This window comes from Balaenoptera physalus (genome assembly GCF_965194825.1).
Source record: "Balaenoptera physalus genome assembly, chromosome: 6".
NCBI lineage: Eukaryota > Metazoa > Chordata > Mammalia > Artiodactyla > Balaenopteridae > Balaenoptera > Balaenoptera physalus.
In genome coordinates this window covers 11,267,587-11,287,402 of record NC_138885.1, presented here as the reverse complement: position 1 = coordinate 11,287,402, position 19,816 = coordinate 11,267,587, and the positions used below count along the sequence as shown (strand labels likewise).

General features: G+C 34.1%; 1 long non-coding RNA gene across 1 annotated transcript in view; it reads left to right on the top strand.

Annotated features, from left to right (window-relative positions):
- The first annotated feature begins 1,224 nt into the window (after positions 1 to 1,224).
- Positions 1,225 to 19,816, top strand: part of LOC309662788 — a 198,863-nt gene continuing 180,271 nt past the window's right edge. The window contains exon 1 of the long non-coding RNA XR_014264963.1: positions 1,225 to 3,345. This is a non-coding gene — a long non-coding RNA (uncharacterized lncRNA). The remainder of the gene's footprint in view (positions 3,346 to 19,816) is intronic.

Below are 19,816 nucleotides of genomic sequence, written 5' to 3'. Positions count from 1 at the left end.
AACTGGAAGAATTCATAGAAAAAAATATTGGACATATAAGAGTTAAGTTTCTTGAGAAAAAAAATTGCAGATGAAGCTAAGTGAGATAATTCTTTAAGTAATATTCTCAATTAAAACTTCAGCTAAAAGTAATTCACTGAATCATGTTTTATTGGGTGGGGAATTTTGTCAAGGTCATTTGGAGGTTGGGTCTAGCTGGTCCCAAGGTAGGTGTCTAGGAAAACAAAAGGAAAATCCAGTCCAACATTGAAGGAAGTATACTGTGACAAAAAGGCTGGATAAGTAAGACAGTCCAGAATAGAATCTTTGAGAATGTCCATCTAGCATTCTAGCATATTTTCTGGAAGATTACAGTAATAGCTCTATAGCAAATATTCTCATAGTGTTAACATTAAGTTTGTAACAATTACATAAAGTACACATAATTAAAATAGATGGACCTCAGGGACTAGTAAGTGCTTAGTTAAAAACTTTTAGTTAATCTTGAAATTTCTACAAATTGAAGGAATATACTTAGCAGTGATAAAAATTTGTCCCTTTGATATTTGATCTCTTCTTAATTTGAAGAATTTACCAAATTGTTCTTAAATATATTGTTGGTTTTTGAACAGTGCAGGGGTTAGGGGTGCCAACATCCCCGTGCAGTCAAAAATACATGTACAACCTTTGACTTCCAAAAAACTTAACTACTAATAGCCTACTGTTGACTGGAAGGCTTACCGATACCATAAACAATCAGTTAACACACATTTTATATGTTATATGCATTAAATATTGTATTCTTACAATAAAGTAAGCTAAAGAAAAGAATGTTATTAAGAAAATCATAAGGAAGAGAAAATACATTTATAGTGCTGTACTGCATTTATCAATACCATAAGTTTATGTGGTCTGTTTACAGATGAATTGTCTGTCAGTACCTACATCAATATTGTCTTATATAATACAAGACAATGTAGATGTTATATGTATTACTAACACTAGACATCAAAAATGAAAAGATAATGTGAAAAAGAAATTCATGTTTATTTACAGGCATAGCAATTCATGCATTGATAACAAAGAAGCAGCAATATGACTGCTTTATGATCACCTAGTGCAATCGATACAATTGCTTCATAGTAGCCTAGCCTATACACTAATAAATGAATTGTTACTAAAATTTTTATGGCATACAGTATTACCATCATATTCATAATAAACTATTGGGAACATTGTTACATTAAAAATAAAACTTAACCTGTGATGATAGGCTGATACACAGTTTCTCCAATTATAAGAGGGGGAAATTGACAGAGAGACAATACTGTATGGTAAAGTAATTCTTTGAAAGCAAAGTTATGAAAGAGCAATAAAACTAACACATTTAATTTTATTAAATTTATTAAATAATTTTATAAATATTAAATGTCACTCATGCCTATGCAATGGTAAGCTATCCACTCCAGTACAAGTCCGGCACACGGTGTTCTACATGATAAATACTTAAGCAGTAATAATGGTGATGACACAAAAAAACATTTAACACAGTTCTTGCCATATAGTTATTAGATTTTCACACACAGACATTCACACACACACACGACAGGTAAGTTTTCTAAGTGTGCAATATGATGATGATTTACTATTAGTTAAGTGAGGTGGATCATCATAAAGGTATTTATTCTCATTGTCTTCACCTTGAATAGGCTAGGAGGAGGAGGAGGAGGAGGAGGGGTTGGTCTTGCTGTCTCAGGGGTGGCAGAGGCAGAAGAGTTAGAGTGGGAAAGGGAAGCAGGAGAGGCAGGTGCACTTGGTGTAACTTTATCAAAATACATGTAACCTCTCTCTGACTTTTTTGCTTTTTCATTTCTCTAACAATGTTCCTATACAGGACCAATCCTTCTTCCACTGTTTGCTTTAGTTTTAGTGCCTGTGTCAGAGGAGGGTCCATGTCCTTAAAGAAGTTAAAAGCAGTCATGAAAAATCATAATCCTTCTGCTAGATTGTCTGATGTCAATTGGTTTCCTGGCACTGCTTCTTCTAGGTTTCCTCCTCATCATCTGTCACTGGTTGGGAAGCACTCATCTCCACCAGTCGTCTTCTGTTAATTTCTCTGGCATGGTGTCTATCAACTCTTGAATTTCTCCAAGACCTATATCTTGAAACCCTTCACCCACCCACCCCCACCTTTTGTGCCATATCTACAATTTCCTTTATGATTTCTTTGCTTGGCTCTGTCGTAAATCCTGTGAAGTCATGCGCAACATCTGGACAAGTTTTCTCCAGCAGGAATTTATTGTTCAGGGCTTAGTGGCTTTCATGCCTTTTTTGATAACAAGGATGGCATCTTCACTGGTGTAATCCTTCCAGACTTCCATGATGTTCTCTCTGTCAGGGTTCTCTTGCATAGTGTTGTCAATCCTTTCCATAGGGCACCATATGTAGTGAGCATTACAGGTCCTTATGACCCCCTGATCTAGAGGCTGAATTAGAGACATTGTATTTGGCGGTAGGTAGACCACTTTGATGCCATTGGGGTTGAACTCATGGGTTTCTGGGTGGTCGGGGCACTGGCCAATATCAAAAGAACTTTAAAAAGCAGTCCCTTACAGAGACAAAGCATCAATACAAACAACCCAAAAAAGGGGTTCTCATTGTTCAGGCCTTCTTATTGTACAACCAGAAGACTTGCTGCTGCTGTTTATATTTTCTCTTCAAGACTCGGGGCTTAGAAGCTTTATATAAGGACAGTCCTGATGGTAAGCCCAACTGCATTTTCACAAAGCAGTAGGATTATCCTATCCCTTCCTGCCTTAAATCTTAATGCTCCCTTCTCTTCCTTTCTAATAAATGTCTTTCATGACATTATTTTTCCAAGAATAAGGCACTTTCATCTGCCTTAAAAATCTGTTCAGGCAGATATCCTTCCTCTTCAACGATTTTTTTAATGGTGCCTGGGAACTTATCTGTTGTTTCTTGGTTGGCAGAATCTGCTTCTCCTGTTATCTAGACATTTTTAAAAGCCAAACCTCTGTCTGAAATTATCACACTGTCCTTTGCCGGCATTAAATCTCCAGCTTTAGATCCTTCACCTTCCTTTTGCTATAAGTTTTCATATAATGACTTTGCTTTTTCTCAAATCATATGAGAGTCTATAGGTTTGCCTTTCTTATAACAATCCTGCACCCACATAAAGCTACATTTTCAATATGAGATAAAAAGGTATTTCACAAAAAGTGCAAGGCTTTTGTGCCTACTGGCCACAGCTTCATAAATTTCTTTCTCTTTTTTTACAGTGGTCCTTACACTGGATTCATTTCTCTTGAAATGATAAGCAACCACAGTTGTAGACTTCATTCTATGGTATGTATCAAGTAATTCAACTTTTCTTGTCATGTCATGACTTTTCTCTGCTTCTTAGGGACACTTGCAGCATCACTAGTGACACTTTGTATGGGTCCCATTATGTTATAATGTTTACAGTATTGCGCTGAACACAATGAAAAATACACAAGAACCATGAGACGTCACTTTTTGCTGTGATATGCAATTAACTGGAGAGAAACTGCTCATGCAGAGATGGTTACTGTCACATGGTATTTTAATCAGAAACTCCCAAACCTTGAGCTCACTGCATTAGCAGCAGGAAGTGGCTACAAAATCATTACAGTAGTACAGTGTGTACTGCAGATAATTTTATTTAGTTACGATTTAATACTGCATCTTATTTGTTTACATTTCCCTCACCTGGGAATGGTGCCATGTATGGTCTATAAGTGTGTGTGTAAGTTTTGATATGTTTTAAATTTTTATAATAGATTTGTGTATATTTTATGGTAGTAAATGATAAATTGTTGTCTATAATATTTTATGCATTCATGACATACCAAACTTTTTCTTAATTTTTTCAACATTTGTAGGTTATGTAGTTTGTCTGAAAGTTTTTTCAAATTGTCACAAATCTAAAAAAAAAAAAATTACAGTATATTTATTGAAAACAATCTGTGTATAAGTGGACTCATGCAGTTCAAACCTATGTTGTTCAAGGGTCAACTGTACATGCAACACACTTTTTGCAGAAAACACACATGAGAAGAATCAAACCCCAAAAGTTATAAGAGAAACAGTATTGGAACACTAGCTATGTCGTTCACTGCTGTGAACAATGTAATAAACTAGAAAGGAAGGTAATAGGGTATGAAACTCCTTTGCTAGGGGATGGAGTATTATGCCCTAACAGAAAAAGGTGGCAAGCACAGATAACAGCCCAGCCATTTCAAACACACTGAGAAGGAAATTACCAAGAGTAGAATACATTTCAAATTTAAGTTTCACAATTATTTAAACATCTAGGTCTACAAAAGTTAAGGGTCTTTTCATATAATGAAATAAGTCATTTTCAAGATTATTTGCTCTTCCTAAACCTTCTCAGCAACCTCTGTAATATATTTCATTGTGTGATAGCTAAAGGCAATGAAAAAAAGATCTTCCTCACATTAGTCCAACTTTTCCCTGGTTTAACTAAGCATTCAAAATGTGTGGGAACACTTCTTGAGAAATTGCTGAAATGCAGAGTATTCTTTCCACCTAAGAAGAATACATTGTTTCCTTGTGAAAAGTAAAGGGATACACAATAAAAAGTCAATTTCTTCTTCATGATAAAAATAAAGCCAAACAACTAAGTTATTAAATAACCTACTAGATCACAAAGTAGACCTTTTTATATTCTCAGGTAAATAGTCCTTGACATTCACCAAGTGAGGAGAGAATGTAGTAGAGATCCCAATAATGTCTTCTTCAGTTTGGAAAAATGTAAATCCAAACCAACCAGTAATTAATCTTAATTCATGCAAAATGCTGTTTTACACGGGGAGTGAAATGGAGGGTTAGGCATGAATGTTAACAGTCATTTGTTCAAATGAATGTCTTTGTAGGCCATTCCATCATCAAATTCTTAGGTAGGGAGGAAAGCCAAAGGAGTGGAAGATGGCTATTAATGAGAGCAAATGAAACATTTTTACGTATTCATTTACTTTTCGTTTACTTATTCATTTATTTATTTATTTATTTTTCTTTATCTGCCTTCTACTATAAGATATAAGTACCATGAGGGCAAAGATCTTGCAGTTTTGGTCACTGCTGTATTCCAGTGTATAGAATGAAGTCTGAATCATACAAAGCACTCAATTACTGTTTTTCCAGTGAATAAGTGACTGACTAAATGAAAACAAAATTTTTCCCCCAGCTGAGTCCATGGGAAGTGTCTTAAGGTCTTCAAAGTAGTAAGATTCAAACCAGTTTTGATTCAGCGTGCCTGTACTTTTGTGTCTGGAGGGGTTTCAGTGTATGGTAGCAACCAATACTGATTGTTAAGAATTATGATTTCAGGAGCTCAGGCTTGATGGAGATTGAAAGTCATATGACTGGTTCAGAGTTATCTTCCAAGCCCAATCCATGAACAAGCTACTCTTCACCGAGGATGATAGAAGGTAGAGGAGAGGACCCAGGCTCTACAGCTGAACTTGGCCCAGATTTAAGACCAGCCTTACCTGTATGGATGTTTGGTCACTTTGCCACAGCCCAAATATTCTGCTTGGGAAACTTTATTGTTGTGCCTTCTCCAAACCACTTCTTATCTTCCAACAAAGAGACCTATTGGCCACTTTGTTGCTGAGATGTTTTAAGGAGAGTGAGTGGCACTTTGAGGTTCAGAAGTTCAAGGAGTTTGTTCTCTACCACCTCAGACTTATGAAGTGACTGTGAATAGAAAGGAGCCTAAACTCAAAGGGAACACATTGACTGGTCAAGTCACCATTTCACTGAGAATAACACGGGTGACTAGTCAGCTCTCCCCAGGAACATTAACAATCGTTTGTCTAGCTCCTCGGCTCCGGTCATTCAGTTCTGTATTCCCAAGGCTAACGTCTAGTTTCTATATTACCAAGGCTAGACACAAGAGCACCTCTTGCTTATCCAGACCAGAGTTTCAAACAAGCCTTAGAGGGAACAGAGTGAACTCCAGAAGTTTCTGCTCTAACTAGGTAAACCACATGTCTCTTTTTGCCCAAGACAGTTTCAGTTTACATCTGATATTCTGGAGTTTTTTATTAATATTTTCACCAAGAGTATGTCAAAAATAACCTAATTCAAATGATAAGTTATATGGAAGCTCTAAGATAAGGCGTACATAGTGCTGGAGCATTTCCATTTGGAGGATAAACTCAGATACTGGAGTAGCACAACCAGTTCTTTCAGAGGACACCCTGGTTAGCATTATAGATATGTAACACTGGATATTAATAAGTAGCCTCAAAAGGAATTAAATGCTTATCAAATTATAAATGTATTTAATAATTTAATAAATATTTGAATTCTGACCTTATAATCCAAAGACAGTACTAGAAAATTACTATGTTGCAGCAATAACTATGTCAGAAGTAATCATAATATGGATATTTTGCATTTGTAGAGTGGATGAGATATCAAAATTTCTTTATGTCCATTGTATGCATGGTTTTATTTAAACATTATAATGACTGTTAGCTAAGTTAGTTCTCCCCTACTTTATTTTTTTTTTTACAGACACAATAAGAGTGTTATGAGGAGTTTATATTTTAATGTATTTATTTTATGTGAAAAGGTGATGCTATAGAAGCACTCAGGACCATGTATTTTTAAAAAAATCTTTGCCAAATGGAATTGACTATATCTGGAAAGCCATCATCTCTCACCTCTTCTGTCTGTGGGTTCTGCTTCTTTGATTAGTGTTTAGAGACAGGTGAATGCAATTCCAGATAAGAGCAAGTCTATAAACACAGGTGTTCAAGGCTAACAGCTCTCCAGAGGAGTAAACACTTGATCTTGGTCTCATTGGACACCTAATCTGATCTACTGAAATAAGGGCTCCAGATGGATTCATAATGCTACTTTGTATCTACAAAGGGCTTTTCTTTAAAGTTCAGAGCTCCACTTAACATGGCATGGTTGGAATTTGACAACCACACACAGACACACAAAGACACACACAGAGACACACACACACACACACACAAGTGCACTTCTGTATGTAGAGACCTAGCTATGGGACTTCAATTAAGTATCATAAAAGTTAGAAATCTGAAGATCTGCATCTAGTATCTGCCAGTAAATAAAACAAACAAACAAACAAACAAACAAAACCCCTAAGATTCTAGCATTTTGAAAGAATTGCCATAAGTAATCCCAAACCAACCAGTTGTAACAGTGAGTGACCATTAAGTGAGCCTAGAAAACACAGTAAATAAATCCTTACATTTACAGGGAAATTTTACCTTTTGAACACATTGTTTTATTTCATCCATAAAATTCTCTCACGATGATTTGTAGGACTGTTATGATTCCCCATTTACAGAGAAATGTAAATAAAATTTTCTCGCATTTTACATAGTGTTCTCTAATTAATAATATCACATATATTATTTCCATGATTTTCAGAGTTGGTTAGATTTGAAACTTGTTCATGTATGATCTCACCTGGAGTCTCAGGATGGGTAGTCTAATAGCAGGGTGTTCACGTGCAGTGTGAAAGGAGTGGGGGTCTGTCCCAGCCCCATTCTCTGGGATGCCTCTTCATCTCATCACACACCTCCTGAAGCATCTCGCAGGAGCGCCCAGAACAGACACCTGAGCAACATTTTAAAAAAGTTTTCCTTTATATTTTATTAATCTTGTAAGGAAATCATATGAATTCCAGAAAAGGAACTTAAGAAATGGAGATTTAGTGATGACAGTCCTCTTGTCTGCAAGCAGTCAGTTAATACGCAGCCGTAGAGGACCTTGGACCTTGGATTTATGGTCCTTATCCATTATTTTTCCACTCTCTGAGAAATGATTAAAATTAAAGTTCCAAACGATCAGACTGCTTATGAATCCAAAAGAGAGCAGATTTCCTTGTTCTGGAAGTCTCCATATCACTGATCTGAATACACGGTAGGATTAATCAACCCATCACTATCCTGGCAAAGATCTCCAGCAGTTGGCTTTGTCCAATTTTGTTCAGATGGAGCAGAGAATCTTTTTTTTTTTTTTTTTTTTTTTACTACCTGAACTTCTAGGTGTTCAGACCCTGGATTCTATTACAAGAGAGCTTAAAGTATCTTCTGCTATTAAATAGAAGGCTGGTCCACTGGGGATGAGTCTTTGATAACAGAGGAGCCTAACTGCCTTCTGTGGGTTCCCCAGTAGATCAAGTGGCAGCCTAGTGTTCCCCCATCTAACAGCGTCCAGAAAGAAAACTGGATGCCACTTAGGCTCTGCACAGCTCCCTGGCACACCCAGTGCACAGGATCTGCACATGTATTCCCTGCTGTCTCCATTTGTGTGGCTCCCTTTCTCTTCCTGATCTCTTCTGTCAGCTCCTATTGAGTCAGGGAATGGTTAAAAAAGAAAAAAAAGTCTCTCTCCAGTTGTACACACAGATTTTGGTAATCTTAGACCATGCTTTTAAAACTTATGTTGAAGTATGCCTGATTTATTTCTTGGTCCTACAGTGACCCATTCTTCCAAAATCGGTGGCTAATTCATGTCCAGCTTCCTGAGATGGTAAAAGGAGAACATGAGAAGAGACTTTTATGAGTGAGGTGGCATGAGGATTAATATTTTGGAATATTATGCTACCAAATATATATTTACCACCTAGCTAGCTCTCTAGCTATAAAATCTGTCTATGAAGACAGCTATCTTAATTTACTAAGTGATTTCGAAATAAAGGTCTTTCTATTATGGAGGAAGTATATGTCTTAACTAAATTGGTAATTTCAAGAATTCTCTTCCTATTTCTATTTATACATATTATTTTTAAGAGAGAGGGTTCAGAAATAGTGTTTAATAAGTGTTAAATTTACTGAGCACCTACACACTGAACTAAAGACTCGACATGAACTGCCATATTTTAATCCTGATGAAATTTCTGTAAATTTGGAAAACTGAATAGGCTTTAAGATTCAAAATAGGACTTCCCCGGCAGCAGAGTCATTAAGAATCTGCCTGCCAACGCAGGGGACTCGGGTTCGAGCCCTGGTCCGGGAAGATCCCACATGCCGCAGAGCAACTAAGCCCGTGCGCCACAACTACTGAGCCCATGTGCCACAACTACTGAAACCCGTGCACCTAGAGCTCATGCTCTGCAATGAGAGAAGCCACCGCAATGAGAAGCCTGCGCACCGCAACAAAGAGTAGCCCCCCGCTTGCCACAACTAGAGAAAGCCTGCGCACAGCAATGAAGACCCAACCCAGCCAAAAATAAATAAATAAATTTATTAAAAAAAAAAAAAAAAAGATTCAAAATAATGCCAGATGGCAGAGTGGATTGGGAGACAGTTTGGGGCAACCTGTAAGCTCAGTGTTATTTTATTTCACCTTATCTATTCTTAAAAGCTTGCTCCAATTATAGGTGATATAGTGACTGTAAATGTCAAATGCAGTAGCATTATTCTCCAGGATCTTGAAAAATCTGCTGCCATAATAAGATGTGGAAAATCAGTTTAGACATTCTAGGATGTGTCAGAAGTTGAAAATGTGAATTCTTAATTGTTTACTATTCACTTCTTGGAAGTTTTTGTATCATTGAACACGTAGAATTATTTTCCTTATTGCCACTTTCATTTGGCACATAAATACAATGTTATCTTGTTCTCAAGATCCCAGTCTTTTTTCTTTGTGTAGTAAAATGGTATGACATACCCCTCATGTGATCTTTACTGTGGGTAACTTACCATCCAGAGTACTCCTGAACAACCCACCAGGCCTTTCTAATTGCTACAGAATTATAGGAGACATCGTTGTAAAGCAGCTTCAGTGGCCACTCTTACAGAGACACTAGCAGTTCTTAGGTGTAATAAAAATAACCACCACCTCTAATGCATCACTTGACATAGTTATCATACTACCCTTTGGTATCACATTATACTCAATTATTTGGAAATTATGTATGTAATATTAGATACATTTAATGCCATTAGCCCTGCAGTATCTAAAGTGCTCAACAGAAATACAGTTCTAGGCTAGGAATTATTCTGAGTAATTGAAGCTTAATCATCTAAAGAATTTTCATCACCTCATTCACTTGAAACATTATTAACATACTTGATTTCTTTTATCCCTTGGAATTAGTACAGATACTTGGTAAAATGCCATGCAGTATTTAAAAACCGAAAATACTGAGGGGTCTTCAGGTCACTGGTCTGAACATCGATTCTCTTTTTATATTACAAGAGATAATGATATTAAAGATACAGTTAGAATTAAGTCAGGATTTAGCATAGGTCTGTACACTCCGTGAATAAGATTGGTTTCTTTTGGTTTGTCCTTCCTTTACTGGTAGTAGACATCAGAAAACCACTGAGTGCTTCAAAGTAGCTGAATTATGGTAAAGAAATCATAGATTACAAAAAATGTTTTCATTACCACTTGGCACAAATTCAGAATAGGATTATTCTCAATAAGTTTCCTTTAAAAAACAAAATGATTTGTTTTATAAAATTTGTAATTATTTACAAAATTTTAGATATACATCTAATCATAAAACTTTACATACTTTCAGACTGTCCATTGAAAGAGAAAGTGTCAATTTAGGGCACCATCTAAATATAGAAGCTTTGTGAGGGCTCAGAATATTAAAATCATCTAAGTAATTTGAGAGTTTCAAAAGACAATATATAAAGTCTTAAAATGCCCATATCTTGGTACAAGATTTTATCCTTTAGTGACTGATCCTTAAAATTCATATATATTGAATTGAACTGAAATTACCAAAGTTACTTGACAATGTTAATACATGTTAGATAATGTTTGTATACAGGAAGCTTCCATTAAAATAATTTGATTCAGAGAAATTCAAGTTATGAAGAGAGATATCATTAAGTATATAAAAACGGTCATTCTTTCAGTTAACACTTACTGAGGATTTATTATATGTCAGATCCTGCAAACACTAAGATCTTAGGATAAAAGATGAATAACTCTGTCCTTATCCTGTGTTGGAATAAATGGCATGATAAATAATCAAACGAAGAGTACAAGAAAATATTATATAGAACACAATAGAAGTGTGAAGAAGGTAGAAGATGAAAGGTCAACATGGAAGGATGTACCTAACACTGAAATGATTTCCTATAAGGAGTTTGATTTTTGAAAGATGATAATTGTTGCTATGAAACAAAGTGAGAAGGGAATTTCAAGCAGAAACTTCAAATAGTTTGTTACAATGGGAGGAGCTAGTGTAAGGATGAGTAGGAAGAGCTGTGAAAATTGGTGACGTTAAAGAGACAAGGCGAGGGCTTCCCTGGTGGCACAGTGGTTGAGAGTCTGCCAGCCAATGCAGGGGACACGGGTTCGAGCCCTTGTCTGGGAAGATCCCACATACCGCGGAGCAGTTGGGCCCTTGAGCCACAACTACTGAGCCTGCGCGTCTGGAGCCTGTGCTCCGCAACAAGAGAGGCCGCGACAGTGAGAGGTCCGCGCACCGCGATGAAGAGTGGCCCCCGCTCGCCGCAACTGGAGAGAGCCCTCGCACAGAAACGAAGACCCAACACAGCCAAAAATAAATAAATAAATAAATAATTAAATTTTTTTAAGAAAGAGACAAGGCGAGCTTAGATCATGATAGTACGTTTGGATTTTATCCTACCTGTAATGTGCAAAATCTTTGTTTTAATCATTCTATATTATAGACAGATAGAGTCTCTCGCTCTTTCTTTCTCATCTCTATGTCTATGTCCATGTCTATCTCTATCTCTCTTTTGTAACAGCTTTATTGAGATGTAATTCATATAGCACCAAGCAATTCATCTAATGTATAATTCAATGTTTTAACATATATTCAGAGAGTTGTGCAAACATCCCCACACTCAATTTTATAACCTTTTTATTAATCCAAAAAGAAAAGCTGTACACTATAACAATCATCCTATTTCTCTCCAAACTTTCCAACCCTAGGCAACCACTAATCTAGTTTATGTCTCTATAGATTTTTATATCTTGGACTGTTCATACAAAATGTCCTTTACTTATCATGATGATTTCAAAGTTTATCCATGTTGTAGTCTGCATTAGTACTTCATTTGTTTTTATTACTGGTTAATATCTTGTTGTATGGATACACTCTATTTCTTTATTTGTTTGTTTATTATTGATCAGTTAATAGACAGCTGGACTATTTCCATTTTGGAGCTATTATGAATAATGCTGCTTTGAAAATGTGTATATAAGTTTTTTAGCTATATTCTCTTGGACATACTACTGGTACAGGAATTACGGAGTAATATGATGACTGTTTAGTCTTTTGAGGAACTACCTATTTCCAAAATAGCTGCATCATTTTGTATTCCCACCATCAATGTATGAAAGTTTCAAACTCTCCACATCCTCACCAAAACATCTAGGAACCTTTTTAATTACAACCATCTTAGTGGAAATAAGTAATATCTCATTATAGTTTGATAGCAAATATTTAGTTACTAATGATGTCGAAGAAATTTTGTCTGCTTATTGAGCATTTGTACATATTCTTTGGAGAAATTTCTACTCAGCTATTTTGACCACTTTGGATTCGGTTATTTTTCATATTATTATTTAATTAAGAGTGTTTATGTTTTAATTCAAGTGTCTCATCAGATATATGATTTGCAGCTAATTTCTCCTATTCTGTGTTTTTACTTTACTGAGAGTGTCTTTTGAAGTACAAAATTTTAAATTTTCATGAAGTTTAATTTATCCACATTTTCTTTTCATACTTGTGCTTTGGTGTTATATTTAACAAATAATTGCCTAATCCAAGGTCATGAAGACTTACCCCTGTTTTCTTCTAAGAATTTTATCATTTTAGCTCTTACATTTAGGGCTTTGGTCCACTTTGAGTTTTTGTTGTTGCTGTTGTTTATTTATTTATTTATTTATTTATTTATTTATTTTTGTATGTGATGTGAGGAAGGGCTTTAACTTCATTATTTTGCATGTAGATATCAAGTTATCCCAGCATCACTTGTTCAAAAGACTATTAATTTCTCCTTATTTGATTATTTTGCCTTTCTTGTCAAAAATAGTTTGTAAATGAAAGGGTTTATTTGTGGTCTCTTAATACTATATCTATATGTCTATCATTATTCAAGTATCACACTGACATGCTTATTGTAGCCTTGTAGTAAGTTTTGAAAATGGAAGTATCAACAAATGCAAATTTGTTGTTATTTATTAAGATTGTTTTTGGTATTCTAGGTCCCAATGATTTCCATATGAATTTTAAGGTCAGCCTATCGATTTCTGTCAAAAATCAGTGTGGGATTTTTACCTGGTTGCACTGAATCTGTAGATCAATTTGGGAAATATTGTTATCTTGACAATATTAAGTCTTCCAGCCCATGAACATGGGGTGCCATTTCATTTATTTAGTTTCTTTCAACAATATATATATATTTTTAGTTTTTAGGATATGTTCTCTTTTTATTTAAACCTATTTCTAATTATTTTACTCTTTTGGAAGTATGATAAGTTGAAGTGCTTTCTTGATTTCATTTAAAATTAGTCATTGCAACTGTATAGAAGTATAATTGCTTTTTGTACATTGACCTTGTATCCTCCAACATTACTGAACTCATTCATTAGTTCTTATGGTTATTTTAGTAGATTCCTTAGAATTTTTAATATTCAAAGTCATATATCTGAAAATTGAGATAGTTTTACATATTCTTTTACAGAATAGCTGCCTTTATTTTAATTTTCTTGCCTAATTCTGGCTAGAATTTCCCGTATAATGTTAACTGTATGTGGCGAGTGGATTTTTCCCAATCCTAGGGAACGATATCCAGACTTTCACCATGAAGAACAGTATTAGCTGTGGACTTCTCCTAAATGCTCTTTATCAGGACTTGGAAGTTCTATCTATAGTGTTTTTGAGTATTTAACATTAAGGAGTGTTGGATTTTGTCAAATGTTTTTCTTCATCTATTGAAACAGTCATGTTGTTTTTAATCTATCGGTATGGTATATTACATTAATTTAATTTCAGATATTTAGTCAATCTTACATTACTGGAAAAAAAATCCCATTTATTCCTTTTATGTGTATAATCCTTTTATATGTCACTGAATATGTTGTACTGGTATTTTCCTGTGGATTTTGCATCAATATTCATAAGTGATTTAGTATGTAGTTTTATTTTCCTGTGTTGTCTTTCTCTGATTTTGCTGTCAGAGTAATACTGGCATCATAAACAAAGTTGGAAAGTATTCCTTCCTCTTCTATTTTTGGTAGAGATTGCTAAGAATTGGTATTAATTCTTCCTTAAATGTTGGGAAAATTTTACAATTGAGACCATCTGAGCTTGGGAATTACTTTTTTTATTTCTAATTTAATCTCTTATTTTCATGCAACTATTCAGATTTTCTATTAATACTTGAGTCAGCTTTGGTAGTTTTTGCCTTTCTAGAAATTTATCAATTTCATCTAATATATCTAATTTTTAAATTATTATTTGTACATAGTATTCTATTAAAATTCTATTTGTTACTAAGTTTGGTAGAAACATCCTCTTTCATTTCTGATTTTTGTAATTTGAGTCTTCCCTGTTTTTTTCTGCTTAGTCTAGCTAAAATTTTGTTACTTTTGTTGATCTTTTTACAATTCAACTTTTGATCCAATTGATTTTTTTCTGTTGTTTTCCTAGTCCTTATTTTTGTTAATTTCCACTCTAATAGTGGAATAATTTCCACTCTAATAGTTTTATTTTTGTTAATTTCCACCTTCCACTTTCTTTAGGTTTAGTTTGATTTTTTTTTCTTTTTAATGGCTTAAGGGGAAAGATTAAGTTATCAAAATGTTTCTTCTTTTTTAATACAGGATTTAAATTTCTTGGTAAATAAGTTCTTCCTTTGATTCCTTTCATAAGTTGTATCTGTCATACCATCATTTTCATTAATCTCATAGTATTTTCTAATTTTCCTCATGATTTCTTATTTTTCTCATTGGCTATTTATAAGTGCATATTTTAACTTCAACATATTTTTAAATTTCCAAAATTTATTTCTATTTTCTAATTTAGTTTCATTGTATTTGGACAACATACTTTGTATAATTTCAGTCATTTAAAATTTAATGGGGGTTATGTCCACGCATGTGGCAAATTATGGAGAAAATTCTGTGTGCACTTGTAAAAAATGTGTATTCTTCTATTTGGGGTTTAAGTGTTCTACAGATGTCTGTTAGGTCTACTTGGTTTACAGAGTTGTTTAGGTCTTTTGTTTCCTTGCTGAAATCATTTGTACCTGGTCTACCCATTATTCATAGTGGGATATTGAGGTCTTAAAAATAACTGTTGAATAGCTTGGTTTTTTTCTCCCTTCAGTTCTGTCAGTTTTTGCTTCATGTATTTTGGGGCTCTGTTATTCGGTCCAAAAATATTTATAATTATTATATATTCCTAATTAATTGAATCTTTTATCATTATAAAATGTCTTTGTACCTAGTAATATTTTTGTTTTAAAGTCTATTTTGTCTAATATTAATCAGGCCACTCCAACTTTCTCATTGTTGCTGTTTGCATAGTATTTTTAATGTATATATGTTACAACCCCCCCCAATAGTTATAACTATTACTCTATACAATTTTCTGTCTTTTAAAACGAAGAGAATAAAGGAGAGCATGTTTGTATTTATAGAGTTTGTTATAATAACTTTCCTATTTAACATTTCTGGTTATTTTTATTTGTTCCTGTAGATTCAAGTTACCATCTGGTATCATTTCTTTACTTCAACACAGCTTTGCCCCCAACCACCTCCTTTGTGCTTTTATTGACATATATATTACATATATGTTTCAGGCCTGAAAATAGAATTACTTTTTTCTAATATAATTGCTTTATAATCAGTTAACAGAAAAAAGAAAAATATACATTTATACAGTCTTTTACAATTACATAATTACCTTAACTGATGCTTATTGTTTTTTGGTGTGGATTCAAATTACTGTCTGAGATTATTTGCTTTCCATCTGAAGATCTTCCTTTAATATTTATTATAAGGCTGATCTGTTAATTTCAATTTTCTTCACCTTTAGTTTATTTGAGAATTCCATTTTTTTACTTTTACTTTTGAAAGATAGATTTACTAGACATAAAGATTCTTGACTTTTTATTTTTTTATTTCAGCACGTTGAGTATGTCATCATGCTGTCTTCTGCTTATATTGTTCCTGATGCAAATTCAGCTATTAGTCTTATTGGGACTATCATATATTCAATGAGTAAGTTTTCCTTTGCTGCTTTCAAGGTTTTCTCATTATCTATAGTTTTCAGCATTTTTATTATTAGAGGTCTGTTTGTGAATGTAATTTGTGTTTATCCTGTTTGGAGTTTGTTAGTTTGTTCACTGTATAGATTGATGTTTTCCATAAAATTTGAGAAAATTTCAGTCCTTCTTTCTTCAAATATTTTTTTCTGCTTTTTCTCTCTTTCCTCTTATTCTGGTACTAGACTTATATGTATGTTGGTATGCTTAATGGTATTTTATCTACTTCTGTTTTTTATTGTTCTTTCTTATTTCTCTCTGTTTTGGATTGCATTATCTGTAAAATTCTATCTTCAAGTTCATTGATTGTTTCTTTTGCTAGTTCACATCTATTTGATTTGATCACTTTTAGTGAATTTTTTATTTCATTTGTTGTACTTTTCAACTCCAGAATTTCCATTTGGGTTTACTAAAAATAACTTATATCTCTTTCCTTATATGTTCCATTTGACAAGACATCACTGTCACACTTTAAGTAGGCTTTTCTTTAGAGTTTTTAAGCAAATTTATAATGACTGCTTGCTGTCTTTGTCTATTAAATCTGTCATCAGAGCCTTCTCAGAAGCAGTTGCTTTTTGCTTTTGTTCTTGCATATGAGTCAGACATTCCTGTTTGTTTGACTATGTACTAATTTTTGTTGAAACCTGGAAATTTAGATAATATATTTTAGCAACACTGGATAGTGATTCCAGCCCCAATTTAGCACTTGTTGTTGATGTTTGTTTGCTTGTTTGTTTGATGACTGGCTGTAATATTTTAGTGAAGTTTACCTATCTCATAGTGTGAAGCCGTTAATGTTGCTCCTCAGAGGGCACAGCATTAAACATGCATACAGGGATCTGGGATGACAGTGGTTTTGGCTGATTGTCCTGAAAAACTGTATGCCTCTGTTCATATGCACCCAGGTATTAGCCTTGACTAAGTATAGGCTCATTGCTCTGTTGCTTTTAATTATGCCCTGGACCATATTTGCTCTACCACCTGATTCTATTAAATCTGGGCCCTGTTACATGAGTAGGTTTCTAGACTAATGTTTAAAGTTAATTCTTGACCTATGTGGGCTCTTTTTTGCTGTTTATTTACTTTTTTTTTTTTTTTTTGGCTTCACCACACAGTTTGTGGGATCTTAGTTCCCTGACAAGGGATTGAACCCAGGCCCTTGACAGTGAGAGCGCAGAGTACTAACAACTGGACAGCCAGGGAGTTCCCTACAGTTTAACTTGTTGCCATCATTAAGTGAACAGCCTCCTCTTAATTGCTTACTATGATAATCTCCATTGTTTTCAAGAGTGCCCTTAAGCTTGAACTTCCTCACACTGTGTTTCAAATAAATTAAGTTCCTATGGGGAGAGCTTTAGAACTTTCTGTTATTATACCACACCACTTACTGTGGGTAAAATCTCTGAACCACAGCTCTGGAATTTGGGACAGGAACATTGGCCTGCTTTTCTTGGAGTGATATCCACATTTAACACATAAATCACTGTGTATTTTCAACTTGCTTCTCCTAGTGGGGGACTTCTTCCAATTCAAACAAGCTGTAGCAAGTAAAATCAGGGATCAAGTAGTCTCAAAATGTTGTTCCTGGGTTAGAACCTCCATTTTATGAATGAGATATAGGAGGAGAAAGGGAAACCTTAACTCCTCAGTCACACTCATCTGGAATTTAGACTGCAGCACAGAGCTGGAGAAAATGGGAATTTTCCTTCTATTTCTACTTTTTGAGAGTTTTTATCATGAAAGGGTGTCAACATTTGTCAAATGCTTTTTTATGCATATATTGAGATAATCATATGATTTATATCCTTTATTCTGCTAACATGGAGTATCACATTAATATACTAATACTAGGTAAGAAAAGACAGATTCTGTAGCATTCGAGCACCAACCTGCTCTTCCTCTAGCTCCCCACAACCCAGCTTAACATGATGAAACCCCATCCCAGGCAAGTTCAGCCAATAAAACAGGGCTGCCTTTTCCTGTCAAAGGCTATTGTATTTCCACTTGAGGAGAAGATCACCAGCATTTTCACAGAGATTGTATTGAATCTATAGATTCCTTCAAATAGTACAGACATTTTAACAATATTAAGTCCATGAAGATGGGATATCTTTCTATTTGTTTGTGTCTTGTTTAATTTCTTTCACTAACATTTTGTAGGTTTTGGTAAATAAATCTTTCATCTCCTTAATTAAGTTTATCCAGTAGTGTATTTTCTTTTTGACACTATTGTAAATGTGTTGTTAATCAGTAATCAAAACCTCCCAACAAAGAAAAGCCCAAGACCAAATGGCTTGACTGGTGAATTCCACCAAATATTAAAGAAGAATTAATGCCAGTCCTTCTGAAACTCTTCTAAAAAATTGAAGAGATGGAAACATTTCCCAATTCATTTTACAAGGCCAAGATTACTGAGATACCAAAGCCAGAAAAATGTACCACAAGAAAAGGAAACTGGAGGCCAATATCCCTGAAGAATACAATGCAGAAATCCTCAACAAAATACTATCAGACTGAATCCAACAGCACATTACAAGAATCATTCACCATTATCTTATGAGATTTATCCCCAGGATGCAATGATGGATCAACATAAAAAATCAATTAATGTGATACACCACATTATCAGAATAAAGGATATAAATCATATGTTATCTCAGTAGACGCATAAAAAGCATTTGACAAATGTCAACAAACTTTTGTGATAAAAACTCTCAAAAAGTTAGAAATAGAAGGAAAATTCTTCAATACAATAAATGCTATGTATGAAAAGCCCACAGCTAACATCATACTAAATGGTAAAAAATTAGAAGTTTTTCCTTTAAAATCAGAAACAGGGAAGTGATGCCCACTGTAACTGATTTTATTTGACACAGTACTAGTAGTTTTAGTTAGAGCAATTAGACAAGAAAAAGAAATAAAAACATCCAAATTAGCAAGGATAAGATAAAATTATGCCTGTTTGCTGATGGCTGGTTTTATATATAGAAAGTCCCACAGATTCCATAAAAAAAAAAAAAAAAAACTGTTAAAACTAATAAACATATTCAGTCAAGTTGTAGGATACAAAAATCAACATGCAAAAGTAGTTGTATTTCTATACACTAACAATGAACTATCTGAAAAGGAAATTAAAAAAATAAAATTCCGACACTTTTAAATTTTTTAACACTTATTATTTTTATATTGCTTGATTTAATTGGTAACAAAAGCAATGATAGTGACAATTTGGCCTCATTACTCATTTAAACAGAATGCCAATAATATTTCACTATAGTAGTAGAACTTTTACTACTAATTTTTTTAAACAGCTGTATTGAGATATAATTCACATACCATACAACTCTCCATTTAAAGTGTATATTTTAATGTTTTTTACTATATTTGCAGATATATACAGTGATGCCCACAGTCAATTTTAGAACATTTTCATCACCTTAAAAATAAACCCTGATATTGAACTGCATGAGCTGTTTATATATTTTCGAGATTAATCCCTTATAGGTTGCTTCGTTTGA